A 22,909-nucleotide genomic window follows, 5' to 3' on the forward strand; every position below is an offset into this window, starting at 1 on the left:
CTCTCTCTCTCTCTCTCTCTCTCTCTCTCTCTCTTTCTCTATCTTTCCCTCCCTCCGTCCCTCCCTCACTCCTTCGTTTTCCTTCCATTTATCCATCTTTCCTTTTCGCTCTTTTTGCAATATATATAGAAAACTTAATTCCCGTACATGAAATCAATACTGGTAGCGGTAACAATAGCTCCAGTTTCAAGTATCAGGTAATACAAAGACTTAGTAAACAAAACTTAATAGAACAACGAAATCTATAAAAAAAAAAATATACGCGAAATTGAAGATTCACCTCAATATAATTCAGCGCCTATAGCGTATACTTCGATCGATTTCTGTGCCAGGAAAATCTTAAAAAGCAAATTTATGTTAATGAATCAACGTCAATGGAACGAAAGCAGAATGGAAGATAAAAAACAATTTTTTTTTTTTGAAATCCAGAAACGTAGGATGATAAAAGATATCGACGGGATATACTATAAAAACGATATATAGTTCACCTTCACTCAAAAATTAATAGTTCATTCCAAAAGAAAATAAAAGAAAAGAGGAAGAAAATTAATGCAGAAATCTGAATATTGCCTATCAATAATATAGAATGAAACGTAGGCAGATCTCAGCGATAACGATAGAGTGAGTGATCTATGGAAAACGGTATTTATTATTATTTATATACAGTTTTTATGTGTAGTTCAAAAGGAACGCCTTAATGTGTCCCCCGCGAAATATGCGACTGAAAATGATTAAAACGACGTCATTTCTATTTATGATTGGAAAGCTAGTAAAAAATCTTCATTGCTTAACATGTGGCGTGAAAATTTCTTTATAGCAATACAGCAAAAAGAACATTAATGCCATACCTGAAATGCAATGAACTTCCAAGTTATACAAGCACTACGTCATTTTTTGCAACCGGTCTAACATCTTTCGGAATTCAGATTTAATTCTATACGCGGGTACTATCACTAACGAATATAATGTAAAGATTAAGTGAAAATTAAATTAAATGATTTGCTGATGTAAGCAAATATTTCATGAGTTCTGTTGTATACTTCCATTTCCATCCATTTCTATCCGTTTCAGCTGGTTTGATTACATGCTGAAAGAAATGATATAACATAATGGGGTTATCTAATAATAATATTAATAATAATAATAATAAATAAATGAACAGGATTTTCGATGAATTGCTCTATTTTTGCTCCTTCTTTCAAAACCATTCTACGTTAGTGCTACTCATGGCAATAATATATATATATATATATATATATATATATATAAAAACGATCTAAAAAAATGTGCACTCTTTGCCAACGCATCACATGCTGATCGAAATCATTATCAGCTCAAAACGAAGTTATCAAACATTTCCGGTGTTTTCATTTGATAAGGGGCGCCAAACATTCACAAGTAGCAGCAGCAGTTTCGCATGTGTGAGGGATTTCAATTAAAACAAAACGCATTGGACAACTATACAAGAAAATAACACTACACAAAGACAACAAAACAAATGCCAACTGATGCCAATGTCGAATAAAAGACGGCTACTGGTCTTACTCCATCGAAACACAAACTACTTTTCATTCACAAAACCACGAAACTTTTCAGAAAATGCGACAAACGTTTCTAATTTGCATAAAAACTGCAAATAAATATGTATGACCGAAACCCAACCTCCATATAAAGCAAGGAAGAAAAAGAACAAATAACAGAGATAAACAAATTTCGTCCAAATATTTTTTTTTTTTTTTTTTGTTGCACACATATGCAGAAAAATTTTTAAGGATTTTTGCTTTCTTTTTTCCTTCTTTTTTTTTTGTTGTTTTTTTTTTTTGTCTTTTTAATCCGTTTTTGTTTTGTTTTGCTCTCTGGTAATTGCTTGATCTGTACAGTAGTCCGGCTGAAAATTTGCAGATTAAGCACAAATCTTCACACATTAACTCGGCAGGAGATCACATTTGTGAGAAGCAAAATGAAAGAAGACCAAGTCGTAGACGAAAACATTATATGAACTCTTGTCTGTTAAAATGTGTCTGCTACATAATCAGTACAGCACGCACATACGCACAAAAATGAACATACACATATACATATATACACGTACTTGCTAACGCATTGAAGACAAGACGTTAATTGCTTAGCCTGTGTGATCTCTGCATGCCAATGCAGTGGTATATCCTATAGGATAGTCGTCTTATAGGTTTAAATCCGCACAGAAAAGTACAAACAATCACGCCTTATTTGCTATGTTACCAAATTACTACAAATACCAATAAAGGTCTGCCTTTTTTTTGCTCTTAATTTCGCCCAAAATAAAAATAAGATTTTAATCACTACTTATCTTTATATTACATTAAAGGAAAAACCTATAGATTATCTTTAGAAAATCTTTGAATAGCGGCTTAATGGAAATGGCTTAAGCAGAAAAGTCAAAATTTTTTAAAACATACCCCTTACTTTATAATCAAAGTAAATATTTTGCAATAAATTGTTATTCTCTATAAGAAGACAACAACGTATCGAGGAAGTCATTAGGTTTTTCAATATCAAGATTGGCGAAGCATTTATTGCCCCTGGAAAATGATAATAAAATTGGGAAACCATACCTAAGCAATAATTTCCAAAGTCGTTTTTTTCTTTCTTCTAGTTTCGTGAGGGAAATGTTTGGCATATACTTTCAGCAAATCGCTTTTTTTTAAATAAATTAATCATATTTTACAGGAAGCGAAATAAAGGATAGAATTTGCTTGGGGCAGGCAATATTTGTAGATTCGCTGAGCCGAGTTATCCCAGCCGAGTTATTTTATTATTTACGGTATTTTCATATATATGTATTATATCTGGCATTATCAGCTTAGTGTACGACAAATATTGTTCTCTATGGTGCTTATAGCTTATGGCCGAAAATGTAGCTACCAAATGTAAAGAATAAAATACCTTCATGTTGTAATTATAGAGCTCGCCACACACTTTCGAATTTTTTTTCTCTTCTCTTCTCTTTTTTTTTTTCCTTTTTCTTCTTTTTTAACCACAACACTTTGCACTTTGGGCACATTTTAGTTTAAAACTGTTAATTTTCATCATCGTCGCTCAAATGCAGATGAAAATTCGATCCAAGCAATTATTTAATTAAACTCGTTTACCGCCCAAGCACCTGTCAAACTTTACTCAACGCTTTTTAGAACTGCAGCCATAGCAATTACATGCCGATCTTAATAGCCTTTTAAGAAGAAATCTATCATCTATTTTTTCTAGGAATGTGTGGGTACCTAAGCTGAAGTTTGTTTTTAAATATATTTTTCATCTAAAAAATAAAAGTTTCATGACGATTCGATCGCTTCTTACTCTTGTACTAGTTTTGAGCTTCCTTACTGAAATAATTCATAGATAATCGAAAAACCAAAAGGTAGCCTTAGCTTCATAGTTTTAAGCTTTTAACTTTAAGGTACTTATAGATTAGGTGATACAATGCTTTCTATGCCTGCCATGGAGACATGTGAACACGGTATTATGTTAACGTTGTAATCAGTTTGATGGGTCCGACGGGTTTACAAATCTTATATGCTCCTGAATAGAATGAAATTCTGATCGCATTCAGTCGCGCATTTACTTACTAAAGTCTAGCAGTAGTATTCAAGCATAATGAATATTAAAGCAAATTATTGTATTTAATTGTTTTTTAAGTTAATTTATTTAAAAATTTTTACAGGTATGTTTATTACTGAGCTTAAGCTGAAGATTTTTCTTCGGTTCTCATATTGAATCGTTTGAATCATTTAGAAATGTTTGTTGTACTAAACGAATAAAGATTCCAGTAAACAGCATTTTTTTCTATATATTGTTGCTGACTAATAATACATCGTATTCTAGTCAACTGCCATGATTCAATATATCTGTGTGTGTGTGTGTGTGTCTGTGTGTGTGTGTGTATGTATGTTGTAAATTACAGCGATTCCTAATGTGTGGGTTGCAACGTGACACATCACCACGGATTTTTTTTCTCTCTCTCCCTTTTTTTCATCTTTGCTTTATATGTTTTGTTTATAAAATAACGCAATTAATGGCAATAATCAAGAGCAATAAAACAATTAATAACGAAACGACTATTAGAAACTTACGTAACATTATTTAATAGTTCTTCTTATAAATTTAACACGATTTCACTCTAAAAGTCCCAAACAAAAAACTTGGTTTTGTATAACCCGCCTATGTCTCAGCCGCGTGAAGTTTTATGCACGACGCACGTTAAAATGATGGTTCATGGTTTGCATTTTCGAATATTTCTATACCACTTTACCACAGTAGCTATTGCAAACGAGTTTGTAGGTGAATCCAAAAGTTTCGACTATCGATCTGTAAAACCAGAAACCAGGAATACATTTGCCAACCAGTGATATTTTATAGCAAGACTAAACTAATTGAACGCTTTTCTCTACCTTAGTGGGGTCTTTTACGTTCCGTGATGGGAGGTGTGTGTCGACCAAGAAACACTTCCTTTTTTTCTCTTAGGCGTATATTGACTTTTCTGTCGATCACTCTCTCGCCCTCCTCTCTCCATCTATCCTTTTGTTTGTTTGATTTTCTTCATTTCTTAATATAATTGATTTTTAAGAAATGTCGCTGCATGCAGTTGTTCAATAATAATTATGCGAAGAAAGCGATATTTATGTGATTTGTCTATGAAAAACAAATAAAACATAATTAACGCATTTTATACATATTTGTATATATTTTAAAAACTTTTAGAGATTTTCAATGAATATTGTTACATGACTGCAACGATAATGGTACACATATGCATGTGATCGTCATTTAATGCATTTTTTTTTTCTTTTGTTTTTTTTTTTTTGACCAATTCCCAGGCTTATTGAAATAGTTGGTCGAAAGGAAAAAAAGTTAATATAAAAGACTTGATCACTTTTTCTAAGTTTTTCCATTTTTTTTTTTTTTTATTTATTTTTTTAAATTTTTTTAATGAATGTCACAATTGATGTTGTTGTTGTTGTTGTTGATAAATAGTAGAAAATAGTTTTCTGAATTATTGGAAAAATGCGACTTTTTGTTTACAAAAACAAAACAGCAACCACCACTCTAAACACACGGCAGGTGTTCTCAGGTCTCATACATGCATGCCATGGCCTGCTTGTGTTGTATGAAATACTGGTACACATCTAATATATTATCAATAATTCGACGACGCATTTACAACTAGTTTCTTTTTCTTTTTTTTTTTTTTTTTTTTTTTTTTTTTTGTTAGATAATTTCAAATGAATTTCATGGCTAAAGCAAACGCAATTTTCAAAGAAATCGAATATAAAAAACATCGACAATTTTGTGACAAAATCTGAAACCTGTATTTATTAATTTGTGTGTGAGTGCGTGTTATATTTCTTTCTTTTTTCTTTTTTTTTTTTCTTTTGTTTTAAGTATATATTATCGTTGAAGAAATCCATATGTGAATTGTTTCACTAAATACCATCAAGTATTATAAATGTAAACATCGTGCCTTTTAGCCATACTTTGCCTTACCTCTCTCAAAGGTATTGAAAAAGTATTCGTCCGTAGCCAAACCGGCAAATCTCGGCTATTTCCTATTTATTTCAACTTCGAAAGTCAGATCTTCTTTTTGGGTAGAAGTCGATTGTAAAACGCTGCGTAATCGCATAAGAATCATTGTAAACTTTTTAGCATATTAAACTAGGCCAGTAAGCAGTACTGCATTTTTGGCCCGTAAATAAGACAATGTGAATGAGGATTGCTTTAAGTATTCACTATAACGTTCAATAGAGTTTTTTCAGCGATTTTCCAATTCATCGATTCAATTACTGAAAAGATTTTTGGAAAAGTGTTCAAAATATGCCTTAGCTGGTATTGCTTCACCATTTGATAAAAAGAAAAATCGCATTACAATATTTTGAATCTATTCGCTAGAATAGATTACAATCAGCGAAAACCGGATTTAATAAACAAGATAGATCTTCGAAAACTTTGATTTTAATTCTTTCAATTTTCAATTAGCCCTAAGGGACGCGTTGTCCTGCTAAAATATGATTTATTTCTTTCGCAAAGTAATTCATTCTTAAAAGTCATGACGGTGATGTTCTTATGTTATAGTTTTGTCAATCTGTAGCATACCAATTAACAAAATTGTTCTGCTTTTCAAAAAACTAATGCTCTCTTCAACTCTTTGGCTTTTTGTGATCCTCGGCGATGTACTTGTTTCAAAGTTAAATCGGCAAATGCCGACCAATATTACATTCACTATATCTACATCAATTCCTTCCTAAATATATACTTTTAGTTCAATATTCAACCATAGTTCTACGTTTTGCAAAATTTTGCCAATTAAAGAAAATTCAAAGACGTTCTACGCTTCCAATAGTAACAATAGTCGAGATAAAATTATTTTACATTTCCGCACGAAACGTCGCTCGTGCTTTTCTGACAACAATTTCTCACATTTTTAGGAATAACAAATAATTGCTTGGTGCTGTGCCATCATATAAAGCCGACGGCGGGTTTTTTTTTTTTCAACCAATCTTCTAAGTGATTCTAAGAGCATCCTTTCAGCTTTCCTTTCTTTTCGCATAATTCTTTAATTATTTCTCTTATTTCACCTTTCATTGATCATTCACATAACTTACGTGTAATCTCCAGCTCTCTTCCCTTATTTCTGATCTAATAGTTATTTATTTGGCTAAAACCATGAATGACGCGACCTTTAAATTAAAAAAAAAAAAAAAAAATGAATTTTTTTAACTATTCATCAGCAGTTTATATGGCTCTTGCATAAATAAAGTAATTTAAACCGGAAATTTATGCACTTAACATTTGTAACATTTGATTGCATAGAATTCCAATAAATATTGAAAATCGTATATTGAAGTATTCGAAGTAAATTTTGTTAAAATACTTTGATATATACTGGGCGGACGGCGTTTTAATTTCTCTCTCAAGAGTATAAAGTGAATAAGTGCTTCTGTCTGCACGTTTTTTTTTTTTTTTTTTTTTGTCTAATGCGTTTTAACTGTATTCAAGTTATTTATCTACATGTCCGTCCACGATGTTACAAGTAACTAACATTGAAATTCTGCGACAACTCAATAATGCTTGATGGATGGAATGTGTAAGGTTCGCTCTAAATCGAATATATTTTCACTTTGATTTTTTTTTTTTCGTAAGTATTCTCGATAGCTAATTTTATTGAAAAAGGTTCTATCGAATATAGAAAAAAATGCAACAAAAAAAAAAAACAGGTGTTGTGTAGAAAGATTTGTCGCCCATAGTGCAACATTTAAACTCCATCAACAACAACAACAACAACAGCAACAACAATAATCATTTAATGTATGAAAAAAACAAGTTAAGTGACTTTTGCCATTTAAGTCGGTCAAATGACAACAGATGGACAGACCGCAGGTATGCAATAAGCTGAGAGATTTCAACTAAAAGCGTACAAAGATCGATTGATGGTTTAAGTGCACAATCTATTAAAACACCGGCACAGCTACTGACCGCTTAAGCGAGTGCTAATTATTAAAGTATTCTGTTTTTTTTTTTTTTTTTTAGATTTTTGTTTTATTATATTATAATTTATACAACGTTATGAAATTATTGCTTTGAGATACACATACATACGAAAGCATACACAATCAAACGTGTCAATAAACATTTGTCTATTGTTTATACTCATCTAAAATATTTATTTTGATTATACGTACATTAAATGTACCAATGTATCGGGATATAATAATAATTTGTAATAATTTACGCAATTGATCTAAAAGGTGGTTAGACGATAATCACCTGTAAACTAAAGTAAAATCTTTCAATTTTGTCGGACATTAACGCCATTCCTCTTCTCTTAAAAGGTCACATTGAGCATTTGTTGTTAGGCGGCATAAAACAATATCATTAAATACTATTATTATAGGGTCACAAATCAGTTTGGAGGCTGTATCGCCAAACTAAATAACAAAAAGTAAAAAAAAAAGTAAAAAAAAATACCATAAATAATATGAAGCATTAATCTAGTTTCCATACACCTGGTTACGATAGGTAGAAAGGTAGAAAAGGTTAGTCTCAGCTATTATTTACTAAAAAAAAAAAAAAATCTTAATTCCCAACTGATTAGAAATTCCAAAATATCAAACTCACAGTTTCTCATACTAAAAAAAAAAAAGCAGAAAACCCAAAAAAGTAGTTTGAAATACAAAAACTGAATCGAAAGTAAAACACAATCAAATACAATCCGCGACCAAATTTATTGAACTATCTCCAATAAAAAAAAAACCATTAACGTTCAAAACAGAAAAAAAAAAAAGACGAAAACCCGCGACTTACCAGACAATAGTAACAATAACAAAAAACAATAACAGCAAAAACAACAACAACACCAATAACAAAAATGGTGCCTACGACGCCCTGAATACAAGAGAACAAAGAAACACGGATTTGTCGCTCGGTTATGCTGAAATCAACATTCACACATACCAGCCGTTATTTTGATGTATAAACGTATGCATATATATATATACATGCACTATCCTATGCATGTATACAGACATGCCTATGATTCTTATGTGGCTAAAATTGAGGTGTTTTAATTTAGACAAAAACTTTTAGTTTTTGGATATTGTGCTGTTGCATTGGGTTATGCATTTAATGCACTATGTATGTATTTGTTACTGAATATACTGTTACACGACGTTACACTGCAGGAAGACGGGTTTTTTGGAACAACACACAATAACCTTTTCTAGCAAAGAACCAAAAAAACGCCGAATATCTCATAAATTTTCAAGTTTTTTTCTTTTCTCCCCCATCTCCATCTCTCTTTCTCTCTCTCTCTCTCTCTCTCTCTCTCTCTCTCTCTCAATTACACTTTTCCATTAATCTCTATAGATAAGAAATTTAACTTTTTTTCTTTTTTTGTACAGATGCCGTTACACACGGACTAGTAGCGTTTACTGTAAAATAGTTTAAATTTTGAGCCAAAGCCATATTTGAAAAATTCAATTTTTATATATATATATATATAGAAAGAAAAAGGGCAAACACCTTCCAGCTAACTAATTACTATGAAATGAATATTAAATAAAAGAATAATAAAAAAAAAACTCTATGGTATTTGCCTAAATTTGTAAATGTAATAATATTAATATTATGTCACCTATTTATCAGTCAGGTGGGTAACAGAAAGTTAGTCGCAACGAAAAAAAATCGGTCACACCTTTGATTATAAAGCAAAAGCATCGTTGCACAGCTTACGTATATACACACATATATACATACGCTCTATAACAATATTTTTTCCTTACCCTCCTCCAATATTAAACATCTATTTGCATTAGATAATGAATAGCGAGATGTTAAACATAGCAGATACTCGTTCTGGGATAAAAAAGACAGATAAGACAGAGAGAGAGAGAGAGATAGAATAGACGATAACAGGAAATCGCAAACCGAGACAGTAGATACTAGATATTGAAAGTCATCGAATATTAGCTACTTGGAAATGGAAACAGAACTTTGCTATTGCTAGATAACAACGCTATTAGACGATTATAGCAAAACCTTATGATGTTTAGAGCAAAAAATCACTCAGGTCGATTGTATCGCATTTTTTTGAGTGACGTCAACCTCTTTTAAGTGTCATAATATAATTAAAATTAAAATTTTATTAACAAAATGTACAATTTCAAGGAATGAATATTTACTCGAACATTTTATATCATTTAGCTGACATATATATTCATATTCATATATAAAAGACTTCAGAGATAAGACTTCAGAGATCAATTATTAGCCATTTAAAGATTCGTTTTGTTTCCCTCTCATTTTGGCCTCTGCACCTTTTCATTACTCTAAACTTTTTAATTCGTCTTCAATACTTCAAACTCATCTTGCAACCAAGTACAGTGTGATTAGAAAACAAACCTCTGATAAACAGACTGGTCCATTAATAACATACTAACTAGCAAAAATATTAATAATATTGAAAGCGGCGGCTAATAAAGTGTCTCCCTAAAAGCATTTTACCGCACAAACTTTTGTAGTTTATTTAATCAATAATGTCTTGCCATAGATCAGATTTGACAAAGTTAAAAATAATATGATTGAAAATAATATATAAAAATTTTCTACGAAATTAGCGTAACTTGGTCTCATATATATATATATATATATATATATATATATATAAATCTGTGTATACATTTGAGAACATCTAATTACTAACAATTTTGACACGAAAATTAATTGCTACTCATATATCAAAAGAGCAAACGATCGGATCAGTGAGAGAGTTCTTATCTTATTAAATGAAATTAAAACAGAGCACATTCAGCACAAATTTTAAATAATAATATTATGTATATGGTAGTCATAAATATTCATTTCAATTATATATTCATTCATTCGGTCATTCCTTCATTCATTCATTCATTCATTCATTAAAAAGCAAAAAGCAAAATAAACCAAAAACAGAAAAAAAGAAACAAAAACAAAGAACTGTATTTAATCATCGTTTATTAAATGATAGCAATGATAATGATTGTATGTATGCTAAGCAGACGTACTCAGCCATATATGTGTTTGTGTATATAAGACATTTCTCAATTTTTTTTTTTTTTTTTTTTTTTTATACATATGTTTCATTGATTCATTAATACACACAAGCAGCCATTTAGCTTTTCAGTCAGTCAATCAGTTAGTCAATTTTTCATATGTTTGTTTGTTTTAGTAATGAAGTCAATTTCCGTTTTATAAAAAGATCTTTGGTTGTTGATTGTTGTTGGTGTTGTTGGTGTTGTTGTTGTTGTTGTTCTCTTTTATTTTAATTTTTATTTTCAATTTTTCACACAGGCTTCAAGATTTTTTTTTAAATGCAACCATGTATTTGAGTGTACCTGTAAATGTGGAAGGAGTGCTTTTGCTTTTGCTGCAGTCAAGATATATAAAAATATGTGGGTGCTCTAAGGTTAGAGCATAAGAATAAGATGAATAGCGGAAAGAAGTGCGAATGTTGTCTTGCCCATAAAATTCATCTTCGAATGGTGATGATTTTGCTAATTTTGAAAAAAGCCAACCGTTCTAAAATTACTTCTGATTGATTGCTAAAAAAAAAAAAAAACGCAAAAAACGTAATGGATTATCCACGGCCATCCATATATATCCAATTCGAAATTTTCGAACAAATTCCGCCTATTGAGAACTTTTTAGTTCTGTTTTTTTTTTTTTTTGTATTTAATTACTAATATTTTTAGTTGTTTGATAATTAGTTTCTTTAGTTTAGATGTCTCTCGATATTTCTTATTCATCTAAAAATTGTGAATTCTTTTAATTTAATTTATTAATAAATGCAGATCTGACTTATGTGTGTGTCTTTTGCATTATGGCCACCCATTAATAATAAGAACAATCTGATGAGTGATGACAACAATAAAGACAATAACAACATCAATAAAGGCATTAATTATCAACAACATTTACTCAATTAAATGTTAAATTATTCATAATGAATATTGAACTGAAACGCTCGTCTGCGCTCGCGCATACAATTCACAGAAACTGGAGTGTTTTTCATTAAAAACGATACGTACCTTGGAACAAGCTTTATATGCCCGCCGCATAAACCAAGCTTGCTATGCTTGCTATTTATAGAAGTCGGCGTATTTTTTTTTTTTCTAACTTAACGTTTTTTAAAATTGATTTGTTTAAAAGAGAAAAAATTATGATATTTCTATCCAATACTCAAAGCTCAGTTTTAAAAGCTAAAGAATAAGAAAGTTGTCTTCACCCTGTCGTCAATTTTTCATGCTTACGTGATTACCAATGCACGGAAACATTTTCACAAAAGGTATTTGATTAAGAGACGAAAGCATGAATTCAAAATTTTTTTGGGATTTTTAATATGTCAGCTTTCCACTGCAATATTTATTAATGGGATGGCCAAACCGTAGAATACGAATAAGCTCACTCACAATACTCCTTCCTATATGATCACTTTTTGCCATAACTAACGAAAGTTCAAATTAAATAGAAACCGTGCGGCAGGTTTTATACAAAATATTATTGTAAACTTGCCAGCCCTGAGGAAGTAGTGAAGTTGGGACGCAACGTGTTGCAATGTGTTGTGTAAAAGATAAATCAATTTCGTATTAATTTCATTTCTTCTAAATTAACAGCGGCAGTACCTTCTCTAGTGATCATTTGATCATTTGACTTTGTTTGAGGTTCAAATACAAAGAAGTCGCCCAATGTGAACTCTATGATCTGTTCATTGACTGAATTTCGAGTGCTAAGCCGGAAGCCGGCTATATCCTTACATGTATAAAATAGCAGTTATTGCGGGATGCGAAAGAGAGAAATGATAATGTGTGAGCTAGTATGTAACATTTTTTTCCCACAATTATTTCTTCAACTGAAATATTAGTCCAACTTGTAAGACAAAAGCGATGCTATAAATTAATTTCGAATGGAAGTGAAGCATTTTCTGCTCCACAAAACTTATCCATGAAAAACTGAAATTTCAGTTAGATCCAGTCAGTTTACACAATCTATAATCATTATATAATTACTTCATTTTATTATGCGGTCGTGTATTTAGAATCGTAGCTATAAAAAGAAAAATCACTTCTAGCAAAAGCGGAAACAGCGAGGCTTCAGACAACCACGTTGCAATTTTCAAGGCATGTCATGGGTTAAAATTTGTATGATAACTGTTTTAAGCTTTTGTCAAACAATTCTGTTGCCAATTCTGTTGTAAAGAACAAAAAGAAAAAAAATAAATAAAAGCTTAATATACGTTATGGAGGGAGAATCTTTTCCAATAGGTAAAATATAAAGTATATTAGTTTGGGGAAAAAGAAATCCATTATTTTTTCGGTAGATGGCTGCACTGATAGATTTCTCGTAAAGTATCGATCAAACAATTTCATATTTATGCTCGTTGGAAAGGTGACATTTCGCAGTAAAAAAATTCTTTTGCTGTTTTTTGTTTGGTGCATTCAGTTGTGAGTTACAGCGTGTTAAAAATGGAAGTGAACAAAGAGAAAATTCGGTACATTTTACAGTTTTTCTTTGACAAAGGCGAATATGCAAGCCAGGCGGCTAAAATTGTGAATGGTGTTTATGGTTCCGATACTGTAACCGCCAATTATGTGCAATTTTGGTTTCGTAGATTCCGTTCAGGAATTTTTGATGTTAAAGATGCACCTCGCACAGATAGGCCGGTCGTCGAAAATGTCGATAAAATCGGAGAAATGATCGAAGTTGACCGGCATGTTAGCAGTCGTAACATCGCCCAGGAGCTAAAAATCGACCATAAAACAGTTTTAAACCATTTACATAAAGCTGGATTCAAAAAGAAGCTCGATGTTTGGGTGCCACACCAATTAACAAAAAAAAACATGATGGATCGAATTTCCATCTGCGAAGCCTTGGCCAAACGGAATGAGATAGACCCATTTCTTAAACGAATGGTGACTGGAGATGAGAAATGGATCACATACGATAACCCTGTGCGAAAACGATCGTGGTCAAAGAGCGGTGAAGCACCTCATACGGCCAGGAAGGTTTTGCTATGCATTTGGTGGGACTGGAAGGGGATTATTTATTATGAGTTGCTTCCATATGGCCAAACGCTAAATTCTGATCTCTACTGTCAACAACTGGACCGTTTGAAGATAGCGACTGACCAGAAACGGCCAGAATTGGCCAACAGGAGAGGTGTCGTGTTCCACCAGGACAACGCTAGGCCACACACATCTACAGTGACTTGCCAGAAACTTCGGGAGCTTGGTTGGGAAGTTTTAATGCATCCGCCATACAGTCCGGACTTGGCACCAAGCGATTATCATCTTTTTCTTGCATTGCAAAATTTCTTTAATGATAAAAAACTGGAATATAGGGAAGATTGTGAAAATCGACTACTAGAGTTTTTTGCAAATAGAGACCACGACTTCTATGAGAGAGGCATTTTGAAGTTACCTTTAAAATGGCAACAAATCATACACCAAAACGGTGCATATTTGACCCAAATCGGACAATCCGAAGCATGTTAAATAAAGTCCTGAAGTTCATATAAAAATAATGGATTTCTTTTTCCCCAAACTAATATATACAATAACATAGGAAATGATTGAGAAAACCAATGATATAATGCCGGACGGAAACTTTGGATGCAATTAATCGTATTCGTGCGATCACTTTATTGAGAAATATGAAATTATTTCGTCGAACTACATATGTATAGGTGAAGAACGAGAACAAAGCAATAAAATTCGAATTTCGAAAGAATGCGTGGAGGTGCACTAAAGTGAACAAGGACGTAAACTTTGACGGAAAAGGTTGTGGGCCATATTGCCGGCCGCTCGTTCAAAAAATGTGTATACTTTTAGAAAATAGTTGAGGTTCGTATGTCACGTACCTTAACTCTTCATCATATTCTAAATCGATAAACTCTATAAAGTTCAGTGTCTATCTCCTGAAGCAAGTCTTTAAGAATTTACTTCGAATTAAATTAAAATATTCTTTATCTTTCTTTGACGACTTAATCTTTCGAAAGAAAACATAAAGCAAAGTCAAATTATTACCTCAACCGTAATCCCAATTTTTGTGACACCTAGATATATAGAAATATACCTATATATATTTATGCTATATCATATCATATTTTAATCATGAACAACAACAAAATCTCTACAAACTCTTTTCATTCAGAACTAAAAACTATGCTTAGAAGAACAAGGAAATCTTCAAAATTTTCACTATGGCACTTGCGTAGCATGCGCACTATTATTAAAACACCGATCATTTTATTCACTTCTCTAAACGGTATTTTCAAACCTTTATGGCTTGAGTGTTTGCAGTATAAATATTCGGAAATCAACTCAAGGTATGTAAATATAAATTTTTACTTTATACAAATATACAATTGTGTATATAAGTTGAATAATCCATTGAATGATATTACGATTTAATTAATATCGAAAACGTTAATCGTTAGCAGTAATTATGAATAGATTCGGCTGGACTAGCCGACTAAACTTTCTTATTAGTTCGTCTCTCTAAATTTATCTAATCGCTCTTTAAATATTCAAATAATCTTAAGTCAGTACATAGTCTGTACATATATATGTAAAATTTTCATTTTATTTTAATTTTCTCTATTTTGTTTGTTTGTATTTGTGTGTGTGTGTGTGTGTGTGTTTTTTTTTTTCAATGGGTAGAATAATAAATTATAGTTTCAGCATAGTAAAGCATGTATATATATATAGAAATTTAAGAGAATTATTTTGATTTTTATTAACATCCCATGAATTATTTGATGTATTTAACTAATTTGTTTTAGTTAGTAATTTGATTGGTTTTTAACTAAATTTAATTCAAATTAATTCAGCATATAATATTAATATTTGATTAACAAATTAATACTTCATTTGTAATAAGTTTTGTCAAATCGATAAAAATGCATTTAACAGTATAATTATTCAATTGTAATTTAATTGAACTTCAATTCCAACTATTCAATTGTTCAATTATTTGATTAACGATTAAATTATCCACTCAATTATTATCTCAATGAACAATACCTCTTACTTACATATTATTATTATGTTAATATTATCATTTCCTCATTTGTATGGACGACGTTATTAGCCATTGATATCTAAGAATTTATTGCATAGACTTCTATTGCAGAGAGTCTTAAAGTAAAGAGGCATGGACGAATTTCTAATCAAAATATATATATATATGATGACTATTAAGTAAGCTGATCATTTTGCTATGAACTTGATTACTTCCCTTCCTTTTTAACTTTACTGCAACGGCCGCTGTTCCTTGTCTTGCGTTTGCTTTTTTTCATATATTGACCTGATTAATAGTAATTCAAGATATTCAGATTTTGAGTTTTCTTCCCCAATTTTTCCAGATATTTTGGTTTTTGTGTTTCCCGGTATTAAACATAGGTCATCCATCACATATATACTGTAATAATGTAAAGTTTTTTCCACATGTATTTACTTAATACCCTCTGCGACCACATTAATCGCTGTAGCTTTATTTTAATCCAATTTGATTTTAAAGTATTCTAATATCAATGCAACATTCTTCAAAATCGTACTGAGGCAACTCGTGATTTTGAATACTATAATGAAATTATATTATAACTGGCGAGTTTAGAACATATCCAGTTTTAATATTTTACTCTTGTTGAAGAAGTGCCTATGCCTTATGCATCTGGTATATATGTATAAGTAATATATACATACATATATATATATATATGTATATGTATATATATTTTTTAATCTTTAACAAAACTTACGTTACGTTAGCTTCATTTTTGAGTAGAACACTCTTTACCTATTTCATTTTTGGTTACGACCCAACCCTGTTCTGTTTTTTTCTTTTAATGAATTTTAAATTGTTGACAAATATTTTTGAAAGCCTGCAAGCACCCACACAAATTTGAAATTGAAAACAATTGTTGATTGTAATAAGCAGACGCAATCACACACACGCTACGTAATGAAATTGAAATTGGTGCAGAATAAGCAAAAGGAAAAGTGCGTGGTGGTTATTGGGCCGCCAACCCAGACGCATGTCATTCATCACACAAAGGTGCATAAACATACATACATACAAACACACACACAGACATACACACGCACGTGTATATATAAGTATACTTATGAGCTGAACTTATAAAAAAGTGCACGCGCGCGCGCGCGCGCCCAACATTTAATAGAACTGCGCAAAATGCACCGACCATACAGCACGGCAAAGCAGAGCAGACAGTAAACACCAAAACAAAATACCATCAAGCTACAAAAAACATCAGAGCAAAAAAAAAAAAAAATTTAGCAATAAAAGACAATTTTTCCTTGCAATTTCTCGTTGTTGTTATTTTGGTTTTTTTATAATTTAACATTTGGTGTTGAAGTATGAAAAAAAAAAAGAGACACTTATGCCAGAAAAAAATTAACTGCTTAAGCATGCACTTAACACGCTATAAACTGAATGGAAAGAAAAAGCAAAAAAACAGCCAACCAAAGAAAACCTACAGACGTTTAAGACACATCTATACAAACAAATAACCACATACACATGCTTATATAGGCAGACAGCTAGACATAAAAGCAGACGAACTGACATAAATCACAGTCAGACTTGAAAAATGCATATATATATATATATATATATATAGACGCTTATAGAGACAGCTTGTTGCACAAGAAAAGCGAACAATGTTTTCTTTAACTCGTTCGCATTCGTTCTGTTTGCTTTGGACCAATATGCAAAAATATTAAGAGCGAAGTCAAAGAGCCAAAAAAAAAAAAATAATAATAATAATAATACAAAAAAAACTTCTTCTTCCACTTCTTGTCCTTGTCTGATTATGAAGCTCGTCAAAAGTAACATCATCGTCATCATCATTACATACTAGTTATCATTCAGCACTTTTGGATATATGTACATATATATATATATATATATATATGTATGCATTTTATATATGTATATATATTTATTTATTTACTTATATATATATGCATACATATGTATACGTATACGTATACGTATCCATACAATTTATATGGCGGCTTGGCAGGCTTCATTTTTAAGGCCAAAAATAAAGAAAAAAAATGAAGAGAAAAGCAAAAGTTCGGTTGTTCTGTGTTATTATTTTAGCCACAACTGGTATAAGTTTCTGAAAAGGACTCGTTACAAAAACATAAAAACTCACTTCAAATGCCAGCGCGAATGCGGAAACCTCATGACATTGTGGACGCTTTTATGGCAATTAAGGGCTTTTTTTCTCTCTTACATTTCTTTTGATGGGTTTTTTTTTTTTTTTTTTTTTTTTTTTTTTGCAGCTTAAACGCTGGTGGCGCTTGAGTGGTTTTTCGGTAGTTTGCGGTTACCATGAATTATAAATTGTGGCAACGAACAGCAACGAAACGATAAACAATTGATTAAAAATATAAAACAGGAGCCGTTTAAAACTGATGAAAAAGTTTTTTACGCAAGAAAATTGTTTAAAAAAAGTCTTACTTTTTGTTTGTGATTTTGAAAACTACAACGAAAATTCTCAAAGTTAATTATTTTGAAATGATGCAGTAAAACTATATGTTTTGTTGAACCAAAATTTGCCTGCTTAACTCTCTATAAGACGCAGCGAATCTCTACATTTATGCAGTCATAAATATTTTTTTCAAAATTTTCTCTAGCACTATTCATTATCCTACATAAAGTTTCTTGTATTTCTTTAGTGTTTTTTTTTTTTTTTTTTTTTTTTTTTTTTTTCAATTATAAACAATTCTTGATTAGGTGCCATAGTTGTTATAATATAAAATAAGTAAAAAATTTTACAGAGAATCATGAGGATTCATATTCTATATAAATTTTTCAATCGATTGGAATGCCCAGTAGTACACCAGGCGCTCTCACGATTGATGCTTTCACCCATATATTGCAGTCGCAATTGCGTTGAGAGAACTTTACCTGAGATGGTAAGCATTTAAATCGATCGGTCGTTTAGAACTTATTAGCAATTTCGTAAGGGTATAACACAAATTCATTCAGACCTATGTACAGGGGCGTCTTAATGAATCCGAAAAGTATCTAAGCTTCTCTGTACGTTTTCCGTTTTGTTTTTTTTGTGTTCAAGCGCTACAGACCGCAATTTTTCGAAATATTTTTTGGTGAAATTTGATTTCGCTGCCGCATTTTGACCCAAGGACGAACGCTATTCAAAATAGTCGATATCGAACCACCTATTCAAGCATTTCTCAATATAACGCTTTATTTTGAATATCGTCATCCGTAAAAAGCAAAATGTATTTTTGCCGTAACGTTATTATAAAATGATTCCAAAAGGACTGCCTGTCCGTCTTGTTTTTCTATGTGCAGCTAACATAACACAACTTTTCTATTTGTTTATTAAAAATTTTGATACCCTGACGTATATTGGGCCAAGGATGAATTAATCGTTATAGTGTTTTTACTTTTTTTCTTTTGTAGCAATGTCTAGCATAGTGTACTCACTTCCGCAATTATGCAGACACACTTTAAATGATATATCGATAAAAAGTGTAACAGTAATTTGTAAATGATTTTGATTAGAAAGCGACAAAATTAACGAATTGAGAAATATTGAAAGATTTTGTTTAACCATTTTTTTTTTTTTCACATTATCATCATTGAAAGATGTAATTTATAAAAAACGGATAGAAAATACTTTTTTTTTTTTTTTTGTTTATTTTCGAAAATTAAGAATAAAAGCATTTTAAATAATTTTTTTTTCTTTTTTTTTTTAGCTTAACAAAAAAAAACTTGAACCAGTTTTTTAAGATTTAAAACGAAAACATATAGAAATAATAAATTTTTATGTGTGTGATATCAATAAACTCATTTAAAGTAAATTTTAAATAAACTAAAATTTTCATATATGTTTTACCTTTTCTGGTCAACTAATGAAGATAACTTGTATTTGCTACACAATTAACATATAAAATGGATATAAATTCTTAGATTGTCAAAAAAAAAAATAAATAAATAAATAAATAGATAAATAAAAGAAATAACAGCCAATTTTTATTTATGTTAATTATGGAAATTTTTTGCCAAATAGAAAACTAAGTTTGATTTTTTTTTTTTTTTTTTTAAATTAGCAAATTTTTATATTTTAAAAATATAAATAAAAAAAATAAAAAAAAAAAAAAAAAAAAAAACAAAGCAAAATAAAAAAAATAAACGACTACGTTGGCAAAACAAGTGAAAATAATTTGGTAATAAACGACTTAACTGATACCTTTGTTGCAGTCAGTTAAGCCAAAGAATAAAAAAATTTACTCTTATTATAATTTAGAAGGAAAGGCAATTCTTCAGGAACGTTAGCATTCCACCAGCTTATTGCATTGATATACTCTTGCATATGTACACGAAGAAAAATTAAAGAACATAATGAAAAGACAAACGAGAAATAATACAATTATAGATTAAGAAAATGCTTAATCGCGGATAGTTTCTTCACTAAATCGGGTTTTCGCATTTCGATTATTAGTTTACGGATAATATATAATATAATCAATAGCAGATGACATAAATAATATGTATAACGAATAGTGTTCAAAGTAATAATTAATTCATAATCGAATATGTTCAATGTTGATTAACATGTAAGGGATAAGTTACTAGTATGAATGTATCTGCGGAAAACTTTGCTTAAAAAAAAACTAGTGAAGACAACATTTTCCAACACATTTTTATAGGATCAATCCATTCATTCTGTGGATCCGAAAATAATAAAAGTAAATAAAAAAAAGCACATTTTTGCTTAAGATTTGCATCAAATTTATTTTCAATGTATTATTTGTGAAATGCAATACAATACAATACAAACATGCAATACATATAGCGTATCGAAATCGTTAAAACTTAGAACGAAAACAATGAATCTACAATTACGTTTCGCGCATGTGGGATGAAGCTCATATTTGGTTAAATCACTTCGAAATGCCCTTTTGTGTAAAGTAAACACATATGATTAGTGTGTTAGTAAAGGGCTTTTACCTGCATAAATATAACTTTGGGCGCGGTTTGGCGGCTGAAAATGTCATTTTTGAACTTGAAAATCGCATTGCAGCTATCGTCATTGAAGAACGCTAGATAAACATGACAAAAAAAAAAAAAAAGCAAAAATTACATAATTTCGACTTGAGCAATATGTCCAACTGCAACAAAATGATGTCACAGAATCAATTTAATGGAAGAAAAGTTCAATGATCATTTCATATCCCAAAAAAACGTTTATGCAAACGTTTTGCAGCAAAAATCATCCGATCTACCTCTAGTGAACTACTTTCATTACTTATTTTTATTTATTTATTTATTTATATTTTTCTTTTTTTTTTTTGTGATACCGTCGTCTAACTACAGGTAACTCCAGCTAACATTAAACTCCATTCCAGCACTAAAATTTCAACTTTAAGGTCATGTTGATGCATGGGCGTATTCGTGTTGATATCTTTTGTCATATCAAAAAAAAAGAACAAATTATATGATGACCCTATAGATCCTATTTAAATTTGTCGATTGATGTTTGAATTAGAATATGAAATGAACTTTAAGCAAATTTTATAAATAATTTGTCTATAGTACAACAGGCTAGTTTTAGTTAAGTTAATTGGTTGACAAAAAAACGCTGTTGATATCAAATATAATCATAAGGTTTTTACTCAATTTGCTTACTCTTTAGAATAATTAATGTTAGCGGTGAGTAGGCATGTTTTTGGGGCATTTTCGCTGAATTACATACACACACACACACACGCGTCTATACACAATAAATAAACTGTCGTACAATAGTTAATATAGAAATTCGTCTACATATTTGACTTGCTATGTTACATCTAACATAAAAAAGCCGTATTAATAAGCGTCTATAGTGGCTCAATTCTTTGTCGGTGTTCGAATCAAAGCATGCTTATTATCGTTGAGGGAAAGTATTTAAAAGTTTAGAAAATCGAAATTAAAAAAATTTTATTTATTTTCATTTTTGAATTGTTGTTTTTTAAGGTGAAACAGGTTCATTTTTATGAATTTCAATACGTGCATGCATGTGTTTGTATATATATATATATATTTGAAATCTCTTTCATAAAAACCTAAAATAAATAATAAACCTGCTTACATACACAACCACACGACCGCATAAGACAAAGTCCAAGCCACAAAAAGATTTAAAAATCTCCACCGAAGATTTTTAAGTTTATAAAATAATATCTTTAAGTATTACAAAAAAAAAAAAAAAAAAAAAAAATCATCATAAACCAAAAACAACAGCAATATATATATATATATATACATATAAACTAACCAACCGAATTTAAAATGTTTGTTTGTTTCGTATGGTTTCATTTGGGACCGGGTAATAAATTTCGTCATTAGTTTAGTTGACAGACTCTAAAAACAAGATTATATTGGCCGAGTATGACCCCTAATTGGGTTATGGCAAGTGAGATAGTATCTTTACTTATGCGTGTATACGATGACGAACATATACAAAACATTTGTATTTCTTTGTATTGATTGACTCAAATTTTCGAAAGCATTCCTTGCTTTTTCATCTTCTTTACTAATCATTTATTTTTGAGATATTTTTCTTTTTGCTTTTTTTTTTTTTGCGCCATTTATTAATAAACTGAAAAGTTTAGGCTCTAAAACAGATAGATGGAATAGATGAAGATGTCATAAAAAAATTATGTAATCGAGAGATCAATGAATTTTAATATATGCTTGTAGTTTTGTCGCTTTAATCTCCAGAATAATTTTTATCATACAACACAAATCTGATTTACGTAATTAAATGTAATAACAGAGTAATGAAAAAAACAATTAATTTTTTATCTTTTTTTAACTCGATCACTATACAATCATAACTCTTAAGATCGTTAAGACCCTATATTCATATAGTATATATATATATATATATATATATGTATCTATATATATCTCGAAGGTAGACCAAAAGCCTAAGCTAATTTTATTAAAATATCGCAGCCAATTAAATTTTTAATTGCATTTAAGGCATTCAGAGGTGGCTTTAACGTAAAACCAAGCATTGAGCGATTAACAGCCGCGTTAAAATTTCACACTGAACCGAATGCATTCATTCATATATTACGTGGAAAAGATTAACTCTTAACATCCTGCTTCCTGAAAGCTAAGTTTAGAAAATAAAACATTTGTGTGCGTGAAAATTGGTAGACCAGAAAAAAACGGAGTTACTATAACCGCCATATTAGAGATAATTTGTTTAGAAGAATTTTTATGAGCTCTTACCTTACCATAACTCAAGCCCGAATCATACCCACAAATAGAAATTATGAAATATTATATTGTGGCCGCA

This window comes from Glossina fuscipes, unplaced genomic scaffold, assembly GCF_014805625.2.
Source record: "Glossina fuscipes isolate IAEA_lab_2018 unplaced genomic scaffold, Yale_Gfus_2 1, whole genome shotgun sequence".
Classification (NCBI taxonomy): Eukaryota; Metazoa; Arthropoda; class Insecta; order Diptera; family Glossinidae; genus Glossina; species Glossina fuscipes.